The 19,057-nt window shown below is 43.1% G+C and overlaps 1 protein-coding gene across 10 annotated transcripts in view; it reads right to left on the reverse strand.

Annotated features, from left to right (window-relative positions):
- DLGAP3 (DLG associated protein 3) overlaps window positions 1–17,504 on the reverse strand; it is an 811,006-nt gene extending 793,502 nt beyond the window's left edge. For 4 of the 10 annotated variants that reach the window (XM_077295792.1, XM_077295791.1, XM_077295789.1 and 1 more), the window contains exon 1: window positions 17,070–17,428. The gene's annotated coding sequence lies outside the window, so the exon portion shown is untranslated. Of the gene's footprint in view, window positions 1–17,069 lie in introns of all 10 variants that reach the window. The other 6 variants (XM_077295793.1, XM_077295790.1, XM_077295788.1 and 3 more) reach the window with 3 other exon arrangements.
- Window positions 17,505–19,057: the final 1,553 nt, after the last annotated feature.

The raw sequence follows: 19,057 nt of genomic DNA on the forward strand, positions 1-19,057 counted from the left end.
AGATGGATCCGGTTAAGGTTCAGGCCATTCATGATTGGATTCAACCCACATCTGTGAAGAGCCTTCAGAAATTTTTGGGGTTTGCTAATTTTTATCGCCGTTTCATTGCTAACTTCTCCAGTGTGGTTAAACCCTTGACCGATTTGACGAAGAAAGGCGCTGATGTGACGAATTGGTCCTCTGTGGCTGTCTCTGCCTTTCAGGAGTTTAAACGCAGATTTACATCTGCCCCGGTGTTGCGTCAACCAGATGTTTCTCTTCCATTTCAGGTTGAGGTTGACGCTTCTGAGATTGGGGCAGGGGCCGTTTTGTCTCAGAGGGATCCTGTTGGTTCCTTGATGAAACAATGTGCCTTCTTTTCCCGTAAGTTTTCGCCCGCTGAACGCAATTATGATGTCGGCAATCGGGAGTTGTTGGCTATGAAGTGGGTGTTTGAGGAGTGGCGACATTGGCTCGAGGGAGCTAAGCACCATATTGTGGTCTTGACCGATCATAAAAATCTGATTTACCTCGAGTCTGCCAGGCGGCTGAATCCTAGACAGGCTCGATGGTCCTTGTTTTTTTCCCGTTTTGATTTCGTGGTCTCGTATCTTCCGGGTTCTAAGAATATTAAGGCTGATGCCCTTTCTAGGAGTTTTTTGCCTGATTCTCCTGAGGTCCTTGAACCGGTCGGCATTCTGAAAGAAGGGGTGGTCCTTTCTGCCATTTCCCCTGATTTACGACGGGTTCTTCAGGAATTTCAGGCTGACAAACCTGACCGCTGTCTAGTGGGGAAACTGTTTGTTCCTGATAGATGGACTAGTAGAGTGATTTCTGAGGTTCATTGTTCTGTGTTGGCTGGCCATCCTGGTATTTTTGGTACCAGAGATTTGGTTGGTAGGTCCTTTTGGTGGCCTTCTTTGTCACGTGATGTGCGTTCTTTTCTGCAGTCCTGTGGGACTTGTGCGCGGGCCAAGCCTTGTTGTTCCCGCGCTAGTGGGTTGCTTTTGCCTTTGCCGGTCCCTGAGAGGCCCTGGACGCATATTTCTATGGATTTTATTTCTGATCTTCCGGTTTCCCAGAAGATGTCTGTCATCTGGGCTGTTTGTGACCGGTTCTCTAAGATGGTCCATTTGGTGCCTTTGCCTAAATTGCCTTCCTCTTCTGATTTGGTTCCGTTGTTTTTTCAGCATGTGGTTCGTTTGCATGGTATTCCGGAGAATATTGTGTCCGACAGAGGGTCCCAGTTTGTTTCTCGGTTTTGGCGGGCCTTTTGTGCTAAGCTGGGCATTGATTTGTCTTTTTCTTCCGCATTTCATCCTCAGACAAATGGCCAGACCGAGCGAACTAATCGACTTTAGAAACTTATCTGAGATGCTTTGTGTCTGCTGATCAGGATGATTGGGTGGCTTTCTTGCCATTGGCCGAGTTTGCCCTTAATAATCGGGCTAGTTCGGCTACCTTGGTTTCCCCCTTCTTTTGTAATTTTGGTTTTCATCCTCGTTTTTCTTCGGGGCAGGTTGAGCCTTCTGACTGTCCTGGTGTGGATTCTGTGGTTGACAGGTTGCAGCAGATTTGGGCTCATGTGGTGGACAATTTGGTATTGTCTCAGGAGGAGGCTCAACGTTTTGCTAACCGTCGTCGGTGTGTTGGTTCCCGGCTTCGGGTTGGGGATCTGGTTTGGTTGTCTTCCCGTCATGTTCCTATGAAGGTTTCTTCCCCTAAGTTTAAGCCTCGCTTTATTGGTCCTTATAGGATTTCTGAGATTATTAATCCCGTGTCTTTTCGAATGGCCCTTCCGGCTTCTTTTGCTATCCATAATGTCTTCCATAGATCTTTATTGCGGAAATATGTGGTGCCCGTTTTTCCCTCTGTTGATCCTCTCGCCCCTGTGTTGGTTGATGGGGAGTTGGAGTATGTGGTTGAGAAGATTTTGGATTCTCGCTTTTCGAGGCGGAGGCTTCAGTACCTTGTTAAATGGAAGGGTTATGGCCAGGAGGATAATTCTTGGGTTTTTGCCTCTGATGTCCATGCTGCTGATTTGGTCAGTGCCTTTCATCTGGCTCGTCCTGATCGGCCTGGGGGCTCTGGTGAGGGTTTGGTGACCCCTCTTCAAGGGGGGGTACTGTTGTGAATTCTGTGGGTTCCCTCCGGTGGTTGTTGGTAGTAATGCAGTTGTCCCTGGGTTGCAATCCTGGGCAGGTGTCCCTGCTGATTGCAGCTCTGACTGGGATATTTGGGTGTGCAGGATTCATTAGCCCTTGCCAGTTGTCCATTGTTCTTGAGGTTTTGCATCTCTGTCTGGTTCTTCCTGCCCTGCTGCCAAATCAGCAAAGATAAGTGTCTGGTTTTGTTTCTGCAGCACACATGCTGTGTGCTTTACAATTCAGTACTATTCAATGTTTTTTCTTGTCCAGCTTAGACTGTGTTTGGATATTTCAGTCAAGTTGGATTCTCAGGAGATGCAGATATACATTCCATGTCTTTAGTTAGATGGTGGATTTTTTGTATTATCTGCTGTGGATATTTTTAGGGTTTTAATACTGACCGCTTAGTATTCTGTCCTATCCTTTCCTATTTAGCTAGTGTGGCCTCTTTTGCTAAATCCTGATTTCTGCCTGTGTGTGTCTTTCCTCTAATACTCACAGTCAATATTTGTGGGGGGCTGCCTATCCTTTGGGGTTCTGCTCTGAGGCAAGATAGAATTCCCATTTCCATCTATAGGGGTATTTAGTCCTCCGGCTGTGTCGAGGTGTCTAGGATGTGTTAGGTACACCCCACGGCTACTTCTAGTTGCGGTTACAGTTTAGGGTTTGCGGTCAGTACAGGTTCCACCTACTCCTGAGAAAGTCTCATGCGGCTCCAAGGTCACCGGATCATAACAGGTCGGCTTATACTCAGGTCGGCTTATACTCGAGTATATACGGTAAGTCTCTGAAAATTGTGATGTGCATTTGTATTCAGCCCCCCTGAGCCAATACATTATAGGGCCACCTTTCGCTGAAAGTACTGCTGCAAGTCTTTTGACACATCACAACTTTCACATTTGCATTTTTAAAATACCGTATTTTCATGTGTATAAGACAACTGGGCATATAAGACGACCCCCAACTTTTCCATATAAAATATGGAGTTTGGGCTATACTCGCCGTATAAGACAGGGGTCATCTTATACGCCGGGTGTTGTTTTATATGGCGTGTGCGTTCCAGATGGTTCCCAGGGTTTGGAGGAGAGGAGACTCTCCTTCAGGCCCTTTGGATCCATATTCATGTAAAAAAAAAGGATACAAATAAAAAATAGGGATATACTTACCTTCCGTCGGCCTCCGGCTCTCCGCGGTGCAAGCGGTTGCCTCCGTTCCCAAGGATGCATTGCACGAAGGACCGGAGATGACGTCGCGGTCACGCTGGGATGGGCGGTGCCTGAAGCTGAAGCTGGGATGGGCGGTGCCTGCACAGTATAGCGCTCTAGTAAGCATGTGCGCATAGCATCGGAATTGCCATTTTATTGAAGACAATGTATGCGAATTTGCAGACAGTATCTGAAACAAAATGGCACCAGATATTGCAGGATGCGCACACGTTGACTCCGGCACAATTTATTGAAGAATTGTATTACAACATCAACAGAGCAGTGTACACGTGCTGGATGTCACCATTATCCCTATGGGCGGAGCATGAAGCACTGCTACGTTGACTTGGCAGTGTGGTGCCGGATTCAGCGCATGTGCATACTGCACTACTGTGCTATTTTATTGAACACACTGTGTGTGCAAATTCACAGACACAGTGTATTCAACAAACTGGTGAAGCTTGGAAGCCTAAGAACACCATCCCAACTGTGAAACACGGAGGTGGCAGCATCATGTTGTGGGGTTGCTTTGCTGCAGGAGGGACTAGCAAACTTCACAAAATAGATGGCATCATCAGAAAAGAAGATTATGTGGTGGGATGAAAACACATTGATTCCGCCAACATTTTCTTGAAGAATTCTACTACAATGTCAACATCAGGGGCATAACTACCACGGTCGCAGCAGTTGCCACTGCAACCGAGCCTGGGGAGGTCAGGGGCCTGGCAGGTCAGAGGAACGCCAACACCAACAAAAAGTTAAAATCTGTTGCCGTGCAGGAGATTCCTCCCTCGCGGCAACAGACAGACCTGCTCTCCACCTGACTTGCCGGGCGAACACATCAACCCTGCAACCGACACCTGAACTGTTAGAAAGCAAGAGCTGAAGGACCTGTGGTGACGTCATCATTATCATAGGTCCATCACCATTTATCAGGTCCGCCTCCTGATCACATGACGATGACGTCAACACAGGTCCTTCAGCTCATAGAAGCATCTCTGTCCTGGTTGTGTGCAGCTCATGTTCTCTGGTATCAGCAAGCAGCAGATTTCCAGTTCTTGCCGTTCCAGTGAGATGTGCAGTCAGATGAAGCAGAATGAGGAGTCAGATGGGGCAGAATGTGGAGGCAGATGGGGCAGAATGTGGAGTCAGATGGGCAGAATGTGGAGGCAGATGGGGCAGAATGTGGAGTCAGATGGGGCAGAATGTGGAGGCAGATGGGCAGAATGTGGAGTCAGATGGGGCAGAATGTGGAGTCAGATGGGGCAGAATGTGGAGTCAGATGGGCAGAATGTGGAGTCAGATAGGGCAGAATGTGAAGTCAGATGAGGACGAATGTGGAGTCAGAAGGGCAGAATGTGCAGTCAGATGGGGATGAATGTGGAGTCAGATTGGGCAGAATGTGGAGTCAGATGGGGCAGAATGTAGAGTCAGATGGGCAGAATGTGCAGTCAGATGGGGCAGAATGTGGAGTCAGATGGGCAGAATGTGCAGTCAGATGGGGCAGAATGTGGAGACAGATGGGGCAGAATGTGGAGTCAGATGGGGCAGAATGTGGAGACAGATGGGGCAGGATCATGGTCAGGATGTGGATTAGGGTGGAAAACATTTTGGTGGGGGGGGCATTTGAAAGTTCGCACTGGGGCCCATAACTTTGCAATTACGCCACTGGTCAACATTGCAGTGCGCATGCACCAGCCATCGCCATTATCTATATGGCTGGCGTGTGCGCACTGCTATGTTGACTTTGTAGTACATTACTTTAAAAGAATGGCTCTGGAGCCAGCGAGTGTGCATACCGCAGTCTCAGGCACCATTTTATTGAACACACTGTTTGAATGTACCATTAAAAATATAAAGCAATGTTTACACAGCGCCCCAGAGTCCTGGTTGCTGCAGTAATGTCGCTCTTCCACCAGGGGGAGTGATATTACGTCTGATGGTACTAAAGGAGTTCACCTTGCCAGGTATCACAAGTCACACACTACACTTCACGCTCCAGTCCACCAGGGGGAGCCTTGTTTCTATCTATTAGGGCACTCCTCACATACGGGTAAAACTGGTGGGTTGGATAGAAAGTGAGTCAGAAGCTGCCTGGGTTAGACCCAGAGAGAGAGGACCTGTCAGGCAGACAGGGAGAAAAGGAGGAACATCTGAGCTGCAGACAGAGAGTCCCTGTCAGGGGTGGGATCCTGGCAGAGGCCTAGCACGAGATAGAAAGCTACGGAGCTGCGCCTGCCCCACGTGCGGCAGCATCCTAAGAAAGGACATGAAGAGAAGTGTATTGTGGAGAGTGAGAAACGAAGTCACAGCACAAGGAGATAACACCGGGAGGTGTTCTGCCCCGAGATCGGCAGCCTCCTTCTGAGGAGCATAGCCGGTGGCCAGAACACCGAGGGTGTAATTGACTCTACGCATTACTTCAGAGACTGGCAGGACAGTCAATTCCAAGTTGGTTGCCCGACCTTAATACCTAAGAAGACACGGTGGCAAATTGTGGGGGTCGGGACGTCTCTAGGGTCCCTACAAACAAGCCCCAGGCTATCCCAGTCATACGGGTTGTCCTATCCATACCATCTGGGGGACAGAGAGAGAGAGAACATTAGAAACATCTACGAAAGTTGTGAGGACTATCCCGTGGTGCTCAGCAGGGAGGTACTACAACACACAGGGGCTAGTAGGAAGGCTACTGATTTCCACCTGGTTAAGAGAACTCTGGATTTGCCTTCGGACCAGCCGGACTCTGCCTGCCCTGTGAACGGTACTCTGGACTGTGGACGCTGAAGTCTTCAGTAGAAGGTAAAGAGACTGCAACCTTTGTGTCCTCGTTATTCATTGCGCCTTACATCGTCCACCATCATCACCTACACATCTGGGAAGCCCTGGGGACATACTTCACCTGTGGGAAGGTATACCATCTAGCTGCCATTCCATCACCCCAGCAGACCCCTAAGCAGCGTCGGTAACGCTGACCGCATACCACAGGTGGCGTCACGAACACCAGACAAACTTCACTTTTAATTGGACGCCCCTCAGAAGTGCCACGGACCGGGTCGGGCCACCGTGACATCCCCAGAATCGATAGAGAGAGACCCGGTGCCGAGTACCCCATTGCCCTTAACGTGGGGGCGCTCCATTTATATATCATTTCACATATTAAATATATTTAATGTATGTATGTATATTTTATATGTAAAATCCTTCTATATTATTTCAAAACACTCTTTTTCGGTGATTACTTTGTATCTTCGTTCATACTGAACGCACACACACAAATGATACACCACTTGAAAGGTAAACTTGCTCCGTTCAGCAAGAAAATAGCCAAACAAACCACACATCCACGATGTGATCACAAAATACACTTTAAACATTAATTTTCATAAACCTGTAGTAAGGAAAAATGACCTGCAGGTGGCACCACACTACCTCAAAGCATACTACCACAAAGCTGAAACAAATCCTAACATTTACCTTGGGGGCTTTCCAGCTTGCCGAACTTCTTGCCCAGCCGATTTCACGCAGGTACATATAAAATATTTGCTACATATGTGGAAGTAGAATAAAAGTAAAACTTTACCTGTTTAAGACTTCAGCTTTAAAACTGAAGATATAAATGAATGCAGCCTAAAAGGGACCGGACAGGTTCTGAACCATCAGATTTTCCATATTATTGGACAGTCATTGAAAAGTCTATCTTTCTTCTAAGTTTTCATATATAGAACTACTGGCCTATATATATGACACTTCCATCAAGTCAGCAAAATCCAAAAAAAAACAAAAACGGAAGTCAACGTCATATTACTATAGAAACAAATAAACTTTATTAAATATTTAAAAACAAGACATCTGAAAGTTAAAAGATATTTCTAACACTGGAGACAACATATGCAAATAAACCGCACAATACCCATCATGTAGCACATGTCATATAAATATGTATACATTAAAATATATACAGGTGCATAGAAAGCCTATTTTGATGATATTTATCCCCTTTTGTGTTGCTGTAATTCTAGATATAGAAATAAATTACTCACAAATATTGAGATATCCCAACAGTGAACAGCAATAAACACTCCTATGGAAGTATTGTGGTGGCACACGTAATATAAAGTGCATAGTGCCCAGCTCTTACCACCACATGACCTCCATAGCAAAAGCACAATTACCTATAAGGGAATCCTCTTACTAGCCAACAGTCTTATTGGCCCCATACACCTATGCTGCATATATAGGGTGTAAGTATTAACCAAAATAATGAAACTGCGTTACATAACCTGTATGTGCGGTCCTGAGCCCATAAGGTTGCAGCTTATTGGTGACCTGGAGGAACCTCTGGTTCCAAGTAAAAAACTGCAGCATTGACATAACTCAGACTGTACATTGTTTTCCGATGGGGAGATTGGTGGAAACAACTTTGCAAAAAAAAAAAAAAATCCAACTGTAGGGAAAAAAAGGTAAACTAATCTGCAGATATTTTTTTTTTAAAGGGATATTCCCAATTATTATACAATGGTGTAAATACGCTCAGTTATGGGGTCAATTCTCCTTCATCATTTTTACTGTCAAAGTGGCACTGCTGTACATGGAGCTGCTCCGTTCACATACATAGGGCTGTGTTGCACTTCCCTACACTGCGGATAGATGGCAGTGCTGCTGTGAAAAGGAAAAAAATGCTGCTGCCCCTGTTCTTTTGCAAGGTCCTGACAATGAGACCACTTCTGATCAGTATGTAAAATACCGTTATGTTTAATGTTGGGGGGGGGATCTCCTTTAGGCTGGAGTGATACACAATGTATTAAAAAATCAGTCCGTTTTACACGGACGAGAATCGCAGAAATGTTCCCTGAACAGTGATCCGTATGTCATCATCACTGTATATCAGTGACACACATACCTCCCTGTGTTCATCTCATTAAATACATTTACATTTGAAAGGGCTTGATTTTCCTGAAATTGCCTACGCCCCCGACAACCAATGTGTGAAAATTTTGCACGGGCCAACCAGTAATATATAAAATATATAATTATTGCTTTATCACAATATGAGATCATATGCTTCCAATTCTTATTCCAATTTTATTCAGAAATAAAGGGTTTTTATATGATGTATGTATAATACTGAATTTAGTCCATTTGTAATGTTAACTATATAAAACTTACTGTATTTTTCACAAATTATTTTCCATTTAAATGGAGTTAGAGGATCACCTCCCCCAAACATCCTTCTTTTTCTTGTGAATGTCTGCACCTCTACAAAGAATTCCAAATTAAATTTGAATATTTTTAACATTTTTTTATTTTAAAGAGTAACCTTTCAGAACACCAAGCTCGCCTTCACTGATCCCCTGGTTTCCAATATAAATGATTATTTGGGGAGTGACCCAAAATACGGTATGTCTTACAAGAGTATACCTATACAATTCTTTATCTGGTAACTTGCATTTAGCGTGCAAGTCCACAAACGGAATCAATTTTCCATCCACCCAATATATTGGTTTTAGAGAAATCCAGGAACCAGAGCACCAAACCATCCTCTTTTTGGCAAATTTATTAATGTAGAAAAATCACAACATTTCACCCGTGCAGGGCGTTTGTCTAGCCATGGAAAATAAGAGCTATACATTTTTTGTATGGCTTGGTAAAGGCCCTGCAGGGCCGTAACGTTGTGGTTTTTCTGCACTAATAAAGTTACCAAAAGGAGGACGTTTGGTGCTCTGGTTCTTGTATTCTTCTGAATGGCTTCTACTTTGTGGAGGGTGTGCATGGGCGGGACTCAACTGTTGCATATATTGGTGTTATTTAATTATTGTATTGGGGTGTTATTCGTTATTTAGTCATAGTTAGGTGGTGTTATTATTTAGTTACTGTTTGGTAGTATTTAATCATGGTATGGTGGTATTCAGTTATTGTGTGGAGGTGTTATTCAGTTATTGTAGAGTTTATTCATGGTATGGTGGTATTATTCAGTTATTTTAGAGCTATTTAGTCATTGCATGATGATATTAATCACTGATTGCATTGCGGTATTACTTTGTCATGGTATGGCAGTATTATTCAGTTATTGTAGAGTTTATTCATGGTATGGTGGTATTATTCAGTTATTGTGTGGTGTCGTTTAGTCATGGTTTGGTGGTATTATTCGGTTATTGTGTGATGGTGTTATTTTGTAATGGCATGATGCTGTTATTCGGTTATTGTGTGATGGTGTTATTTTGTAATGGCATGATGCTGTTATTCGGTTATTGTGTGATGGTGTTATTTTGTCATGACATGATGCTGTTATTGGTTATTGTGTGATGGTGTTATTTTGTCATGACATGATGCTGTTATTCGGTTATTGTGTGATGGTGTTATTTTGTCATGACATGATGCTGTTATTCGGTTATTGTGTGATGGTGTTATTTTGTAATGGCATGATGCTGTTATTCGGTTATTGTGTGATGGTGTTATTTTGTAATGGCATGATGCTGTTATTCGGTTATTGTGTGATGGTGTTATTTTGTCATGACATGATGCTGTTATTGGTTATTGTGTGATGGTGTTATTTTGTCATGACATGATGCTGTTATTCGGTTATTGTGTGATGGTGTTATTTTGTCATGACATGATGCTGTTATTGGTTATTGTGTGATGGTGTTATTTTGTCATGGCATGATGCTGTTATTTGGTTATTGTGTGATGGTGTTATTTTGTCATGGCATGATGCTGTTATTCGGTTATTGTGTGATGGTGTTATTTTGTCATGGCATGATGCTGTTATTCGGTTATTGTGTGATGGTGTTATTTTGTCATGGCATGATGCTGTTATTGGTTCCTGTGTGATGGTGTTATTTTGTCATGGCATGATGCTATTATTCGGTTATTGTGTGATGGTGTTATTTTGTAATGGCATGATGCTGTTATTCGGTTATTGTGTGATGGTGTTATTTTGTCACGGCATGATGCTGTTATTCGGTTATTGTGTGATGGTGTTATATTGTCATGGCATGATGCTGTTATTCGGTTATTGTGTGATGGTGTTATTTTGTCATGACATGATGCTGTTATTGGTTAGTGTGTGATGGTGTTATTTTGTCATGACATGATGCTGTTATTGGTTATTGTGTGATGGTGTTATTTTGTAATGGCATGATGCTGTTATTTGGTTATTGTGTGATGGTGTTATTTTGTCATGGCATGATGCTGTTATTCGGTTATTGTGTGATGGTGTTATTTTGTCATGGCATGATGTTGTTATTGGTTATTGTGTGATGGTGTTATTTTGTCATGGCATGATGCTGTTATTCGGTTATTGTGTGATGGTGTTATTTTGTCATGGTATGATGCTGTTATTCGGTTATTGTGTGATGGTGTTATTTTGTCATGGCATGATGCTGTTATTGGTTATTGTGTGATGGTGTTATTTTGTCATGGCATGATGCTGTTATTCGGTTATTGTGTGATGGTGTTATTTTGTCATGGCATGATGCTGTTATTGGTTATTGTGTGATGGTGTTATTTTGTCATGGCATGATGCTGTTATTGGTTCCTGTGTGATGGTGTTATTTTGTCATGGCATGATGCTGTTATTCGGTTATTGTGTGATGGTGTTATTTTGTAATGGCATGATGCTGTTATTCGGTTATTGTGTGATGGTGTTATTTTGTCATGGCATGATGCTGTTATTCGGTTATTGTGTGATGGTGTTATTTTGTCATGGCATGATGCTGTTATTGGTTATTGTGTGATGGTGTTATTTTGTCATGGCATGATGCTGTTATTGGTTCCTGTGTGATGGTGTTATTTTGTCATGGCATGATGCTGTTATTCGGTTATTGTGTGATGGTGTTATTTTGTAATGGCATGATGCTGTTATTCGGTTATTGTGTGATGGTGTTATTTTGTCACGGCATGATGCTGTTATTCGGTTATTGTGTGATGGTGTTATTTTGTCATGGCATGATGCTGTTATTCGGTTATTGTGTGATGGTGTTATTTTGTCATGACATGATGCTGTTATTGGTTATTGTGTGATGGTGTTATTTTGTCATGACATGATGCTGTTATTCGGTTATGGTGTGATGGTGTTATTTTGTCATGGCATGATGCTGTTATTTGGTTATTGTGTGATGGTGTTATTTTGTCACGGCATGATGCTGTTATTCGGTTATTGTGTGATGGTGTTATTTTGTCATGGCATGATGCTGTTATTGGTTATTGTGTGATGGTGTTATTTTGTCATGGCATGATGCTGTTATTGGTTCCTGTGTGATGGTGTTATTTTGTCATGGCATGATGCTATTATTCGGTTATTGTGTGATGGTATTATTTTGTCATGGCATGATGCTGTTATTCGGTTATTGAGTGATGGTGTTATTTTGTCACGGCATGATGCTGTTATTCGGTTATTGTGTGATGGTGTTATTTTGTCATGGCATGATGCTGTTATTCGGTTATTGTGTGATGGTGTTATTTTGTCATGGCATGATGCTGTTGTTGGTTATTGTGTGATGGTGTTATTTTGTCATGACATGATGCTGTTATTGGTTATTGTGTGATGGTGTTATTTTGTCATGGCATGATGCTGTTATTGGGTTATTGTGTGATGGTGTTATTTTGTCATGGCATGATGCTGTTATTTGGTTATTGTGTGATGGTGTTATTTTGTCATGGCATGATGCTGTTATTGGTTCCTGTGTGATGGTGTTATTTTGTCATGGATGATGCTGTTATTGGTTATTGTGTGATGGTGTTATTTTGTCATGGCATGATGCTGTTATTCGGTTATTGTGTGATGGTGTTATTTTGTCATGGCATGATGCTGTTATTGGTTATTGTGTGATGGTGTTATTTTGTCATGGCATGATGCTGTTATTCGGTTATTGTGTGATGGTGTTATTTTGTCATGGCATGATGCTGTTATTGGTTACTGTGTGATGGTGTTATTTTGTCATGGCATGATGCTGTTATTCGGCTATTGTGTGATGGCGGTATTTTGTAATGGCATGATGCTGTTATTCGGTTATTGTGTGATGGTGTTATTTTGTCATGGCATGATGCTGTTATTGGTTCCTGTGTGATGGTGTTATTTTGTCATGGCATGATGCTGTTATTCGGTTATTGTGTGATGGCGTTATTTTGTCATGGCATGATGCTGTTATTCGGTTATTGTGTGATGGTGTTATTTTGTCATGGCATGATGCTGTTATTCGGTTATTGTGTGATGGTGTTATTTTGTCATGACATGATGCTGTTATTGGTTATTGTGTGATGGTGTTATTTTGTCATGGCATGATGCTGTTATTCGGCTATTGTGTGATGGCGTTATTTTGTCATGGCATGATGCTGTTATTCGGTTATTGTGTGATGGTGTTATTTTGTCATGGCATGATGCTGTTATTCGGCTATTGTGTGATGGCGTTATTTTGTCATGGCATGATGCTGTTATTCGGTTATTGTGTGATGGTGTTATTTTGTCATGGCATGATGCTGTTATTCGGTTATTGTATGATGATGTAATTTTGTCATGGCATGATGCTGTTATTCGCTTATTGTGTGATGGTGTTATTTTGTCATGGCATGATGCTGTTATTCGGCTATTGTATGATGATGTCATTTTGTCATGGCATGATGCTGTTATTCGCTTATTGTGTGATGGTGTTATTTTGTTATGGCATGATGCTGTTATTCAGTTATTGTGTGATGGTGTTATTTTGTCATGGCATGATGCTGTTATTCTTTTATTGTGTGATGGTGTTATTTAGTTATTTTATTTTGGTGCTAATCACAGTACAGGTGTACCTATAGGGTTGGGTTATTCAGGTATTGTACAGTGGTGCTACTGAGTTATTATATGGTGATTTTCTTTAATCATAGTATGGTTTGTTATTCACTTACATTACAGGAGTGTTGAAAATTTTGATGGTACTATTCAATTATTCTGTGTGTGTTACTTAAACATGGTGCAGATGCATTATTCAGTTATTGTGGTGTTATTTAGTCGTAATATGGCGATATTATATATGATGTGAGGTACTAAAACTATGTTATGATGATGTTATTCAGTTATTCCACGTTTGTGGTATTTCAGTTATGGTATGCTGGTTATATTTAATTTATTGTAGCAATATTGACTAATGGTATGCCAGTATTTAGTTGTTGCAAGGTAATACTATCCGAGAAATGTATGATGATATGTTACAGTAGCACAACTGATATACAGCAATGGCAAACAGCAATTATTGTTTATTATTGATCTCTTCTTTAACAGTTGGCAACTACAGCCAGCAAAAAATGAGCAAATAGCAAATATTTGTCCATTGTATATCTGCCTTTAAATGGGATTTTCAGTCAATAAAAAAAAATACCAAAACAAAGCAAAGTTTAAAGAGGTTTTTCCAACCCCGGGGGCAAACTTGAGGCATGCAATCCAGCTTGCAGAATACTAACAGTGTCACACATTATTTGGATTTGGCTCTGCTAGGTGGTCTTCACATGACAATAAGAAGGCGATTTACATAGCTGTGGTCATGTGCCAACTAGAATTCAGATTTTTTAAATTTGCTTGTGTAGCACTATTAATTCAATAGCGCTTTACAGACATTATCATCACTGTCCCTCATGGGGCTCACAATCTAAACCCGCTATCAGTATGCCTTTTGGAATGTGGAATGATACTGGAGCGAGTCCACACCCACTGGATGGGCTCTGGTCAGTAGTAGGTAAAACTCATACATACCCTGTAGTGATGAGCGAATATACTCGTTCCTCGAGATTTTCGGAGCACGCTCGGGTGTTCTCCGAGTATTTTTGAGTGCTCGGAGATTTAGTTTTCATTGCCGCAGCTGAATGATTTACAGCTATTAGCCAGGCTAAGTACATGTGGGGGTTGCCTGGTTGCTAGGGAATCCCCACTGTAATCAAGCTGGCTAGTAGCTGTAAATTATCCAGGTGCGGCGAAAAAAACAAAATCTCCGAGCACTAAAAAATACTCGGAGGACACCCAAGCGTGCTCGGGAAATCTCGAGTAACAAGTATATTCGCTCCCTCCGTTACCGGCTCAGAAATTGGTGAATTCCCACGTCACACAGCGTGACTGCAGACTTGTCATTTTGGACTGGACAACCCATTTAGATTTGGCTTGTAAATCCATAAATTGAATCAATTTTCCATCCTAACAGGGGAAAAGTATCCCTAAAAGCAGATTTTGTATTTTCACACTCCTCTATACAAGCAGCTATTTCTGAACAGAACACATACATCTTGCATATCTATGTATCCAAAGCAGAGAACACCCATTTGGACATGTGACAAATGTTTCCACAATACATACCATCAGGGATGGATACTTGACTTGATCTATTATTTAACAATACATTTATTTTTAAAGCTCTAAACCCTAAAGTGCTCCTTTAAAAATGTGCTGCCTTTACATTAGCCTTTAGGATTGTTGCAGCAAATGCTTGTCAATGAAGTGGGAGCCGGACTTATTAGCGTCTCTAGCACCATCTTACTCTGCCGCACTGTATAATACTAAGCAGATTATTAGTACAGTAAAGTAAGATTTAATATTCAGTAGGAAGCATGAACACAGGTTATATCCTGCCACTCCCATATACACCGATTTATGAGTAGAACATCCACAAGTACAGAAGGTTTAATATCACAATCAAGGTATCATTTTTACTAATTGATTCCCCTAAGACACCCAACATCTCTGGTAGTTCCATGGTAGGATATATTCAGAGATTTGTTGGAGAAATTACTGTCCCATTTATCTGAATGGGGCTTGCAGAATTTCACTTGCTTGCTTCCAGATCATTTGATTCAAGGGACCTGTCACTTGTGAATATACCCAATGGAAGGAATCCTGGTGTCCCCATGGAAAGGGGCATTCTTAACGAGACAAGTACTAGAGGTGAAGAACATAGCTTTCACTCATGTATGCGATGACGGACCGAACAGCTGTGACGGTGGGGAAGGGGGTGTTTCTGCGGGATCTTCAGGGAAAAATGCAACATCTGTCATCTCACATCCAGTGGCTCCTCGGCTGCCTCCTCACAAGCGTGTCACCGCCAGTGCAAAATACAGCATGACACCCAGATCAATACAGCTATAATGACATGCTCCTGAAATGCATCCATCTCCAGCAGCTGAGAGCAAGTGTCAGGGAAATTCTAGGACTGGATCAGATCTCACTAGCAAAATGAGGAGCAGTCTGACAAGATGACAGCGGCAGAAGAAAAGCAGCATAGTTAGCGCCCACTGTACATACAATGAATATCAAAAACCCAGCTAAACTGGCATATGTGTGGCATCATACATTGTGGCCCTGCCAGGGGACCATGTCTGAAAGTGACTCCCGATCACACCAGGTGACATTTATCACATCAGACATCCATAGACAGCTGGTAAAACGTGTATGCTGTCTGTCCTCTGCGTCCATCCTCACCAATAGATGCCACAGATTGTGACACCTATCACTGAAGGTGACTGGAGGCCATTGTGTGCCCTATACTTTCTCACAAATCGGTGACTTAGCTGGGAAACTTTGCCACCCCACGTCACAGAGCGGCTGTCACCTCAAATGACTTTCTGGTCCAGCTACTTTGTAACCCATGCAGCTCCAGAAGAGCGAGGACTGCAGCGCTGTAGGGTAATAGATGGCATTTGCGGCACTAAAATAAAGTCATGTGTAGGACAAGAGGCAAACAGAAGCTTGCCTAGTGCTGAGATGGCACAAACCAATTTACTGAACTATGGTTCTTACAGCTGTACACCGACACATTACATTTACAAGAGCATGGTTGTCACCAGTTCACATCACACGGTTTAAAAATCATAATTTCACACTGCAAGGTTTAACACTAATTATACTTGGTTTCCTTTATATTTGTAGCATGAAAAAAGTGTCGGCATCAACCATTAGAAACCATTCTGTACTGGGAGAACTTGGTCAAGACTGCAGTATAAGTCAGATGCCTGCAATACATATCCACCCTATGAGAGCTGGTGTCCTGTGCAAGCACCAGTCTGCCCTGGATCCTGGGTAACAGAGCCCTGCAGCATAGGAACTGTCTCATGGAAAAGTAGATCGCAAGCTTTAGGGCAGAGTGACTAGCAAAGATAATGATAGATAGATAGATAGATAGATAGATAGATAGATAGATAGATAGATAGATAGATAATAGATACATAAAATATAGATATGGGATAGATAGATAGATGAGATCGATGGAGGGATGCATGGATGGGTCGATAGATAGATAGATAGATAGATAGATAATAGCAAGATAATAGATATTTCATTTCCCAGAACCCATTTTCCTAGCATTACGTACAATAATATCGGGATTAATAACAGACAATAATAAATAGACCCCCTTGCATACTCACACACGAGAGATGCTGGGTACATACAGAGACGTCAGGGTGCCCATGGAGGGTGCCTACAATCTGAGCATGAGGAGCTCCCCCAGCCCTGGCATTACACTGCTGGCACCCCTGGCACGGGCTTCCCCTGCCTTCCTTTCCATGTAGCAGGGGATGGTCATCCTCCCTTATAATAAATGACACCATAGATTTTACCATTCATTTCTGTCTCTGCATCAATAGTCCATTAACCAGTGAGCTGCCGTGCTGGGGCATGCATTGCCTCTCCAGCTGATGCCAGCACCACTGCCCGCTTCCATGAAGCACACACGGACGAGCCATTTGGGTGGCACCGAGCAGAACACCCGGTGCCCAGACTCACCTCCTCACACAGCCGGCTCCTGCCAGTCCGGGATGCGCTGCATCTTCTCCGGGGAAGGTATTTTATTTCCTCTTCTTTTCACAGGGAGAACCCCGTGGGGTTGGCACGGGCAGAAAGTTGGGCAGACCGTCTCTTCCCCTGGGTGGTGATGAGGGGGGGCTGCAAGGTGCTGGGGGTGGGGGGATAGAAGGGGAGGAGACCTGGGTTTGTGCTGCAGTGCAGGATAGCTGGGCTCCTAGTCAAGCCAGGCAGGAGCAATGTCTATGTCTATGATGAGATACAGTCAGAGGGAGAGACAGAAACAATGGAAGGTGGATCCGGCCGTGAGAGCAGAGCAGCTCCTCTCCCCAGCTGCCACAGCCCGGCGCCCATGTACTTGTCACACCCGTCAGCACCTGCCTGAGCTGCCGCCAGATCCAGGCCTGCCACCCTCATACCAATCCTCTGCTCCTCAAACTTTCTTATGACCACTAGTGTAGGAGAGATCACATAAAAGCAGAAATGGATTACTGTGGTGTCTGGATCTGTAGACTGCAGTTTCCTGATAGAAGTAATGGTAGCAAGTAGATGGAACCTTATATCACATCAGGGATCCTAAGTGTCTGCCCGCTTACCGTATATCACATCAGGGATCCTAAATGTCTGCCCGCTTACCTTATATCACATCAGGGATCCTAAGTGTCTGCCCGCTTACCGTATATCACATCAGGGATCCTAAATGTCTGCCCGCTTACCTTATATCACATCAGGGATCCTAAGTGTCTGCCCGCTTACTTTATATCACATCAGGGATCCTAAGTGTCTGCCCGCTTACCTTATATCACATCAGGGATCCTAAGTGTCTGCCCGCTTACTTTATATCACATCAGGGATCCTAAGTGTCTGCCCGCTTACCTTATATCACATCAGGGATCCTAAATGTCTGCCCGCTTACCTTATATCACATCAGGGATCCTAAATGTCTGCCCGCTTACCGTATATCACATCAGGGATCCTAAATGTCTGCCCGCTTACCTTATATCACATCAGGGATCCTAAGTGTCTGCCCACTTACTTTATATCACAACAAGGATCCTAAGTGTCTGCCCCCTTACCTTATATCACATCAGGGATCCTACATGTCTGCCCTCTTACCTTATATCACATCAGGGATCCTAAATGTCTGCCCGCTTACTTTATATCACAACAAGGATCCTAAGTGTCTGCCCCCTTACCTTATATCACATCAGGGATCCTACATGTCTGCCCTCTTACCTTATATCACATCAGGGATCCTAAATGTCTGCCCGCTTACTTTATATCACAACAAGGATCCTAAGTGTCTGCCCCCTTACCTTATATCACATCAGGGATCCTACATGTCTGCCCTCTTACCTTATATCACATCAGGGATCCTAAATGTCTGCCCGCTTACTTTATATCACAACAAGGATCCTAAGTGTCTGCCCCCTTACCTTATATCACATCAGGGATCCTACATGTCTGCCCTCTTACCTTATATCACATCAGGGATCCTAAATGTCTGCCCGCTTACCTTATATCACATCAGGGATCCTAAGTGTCTGCCCGCTTACCGTATATCACATCAGGGATCCTAAGTGTCTGCCCGCTTACCTTATCTCACATCAGGGATCCTAAATGTCTGCCCGCTTACTTTATATCACAACAGGGATCCTAAATGTCTGCCCGCTTACCTTATATCACATCAGGGATCCTAAGTGTCTGCCCGCTTACCTTATCTCACATCAGGGATCCTAAATGTCTGCCCGCTTACTTTATATCACAACAGGGATCCTAAATGTCTGCCCGCTTACCTTATATCACAACAGGGATCCTAAGTGTCTGCCCGCTTACCTTATATCACAACAGGGATCCTAAATGTCTGCCCGCTTACCTTATATCACATCAGGGATCCTAAGTGTCTGCCCGCTTACCTTATCTCACATCAGGGATCCTAAATGTCTGCCCGCTTACTTTATATCACAACA

Source organism: Ranitomeya variabilis, chromosome 3 (assembly GCF_051348905.1).
Source record: "Ranitomeya variabilis isolate aRanVar5 chromosome 3, aRanVar5.hap1, whole genome shotgun sequence".
Taxonomy (NCBI): Eukaryota; Metazoa; Chordata; class Amphibia; order Anura; family Dendrobatidae; genus Ranitomeya; species Ranitomeya variabilis.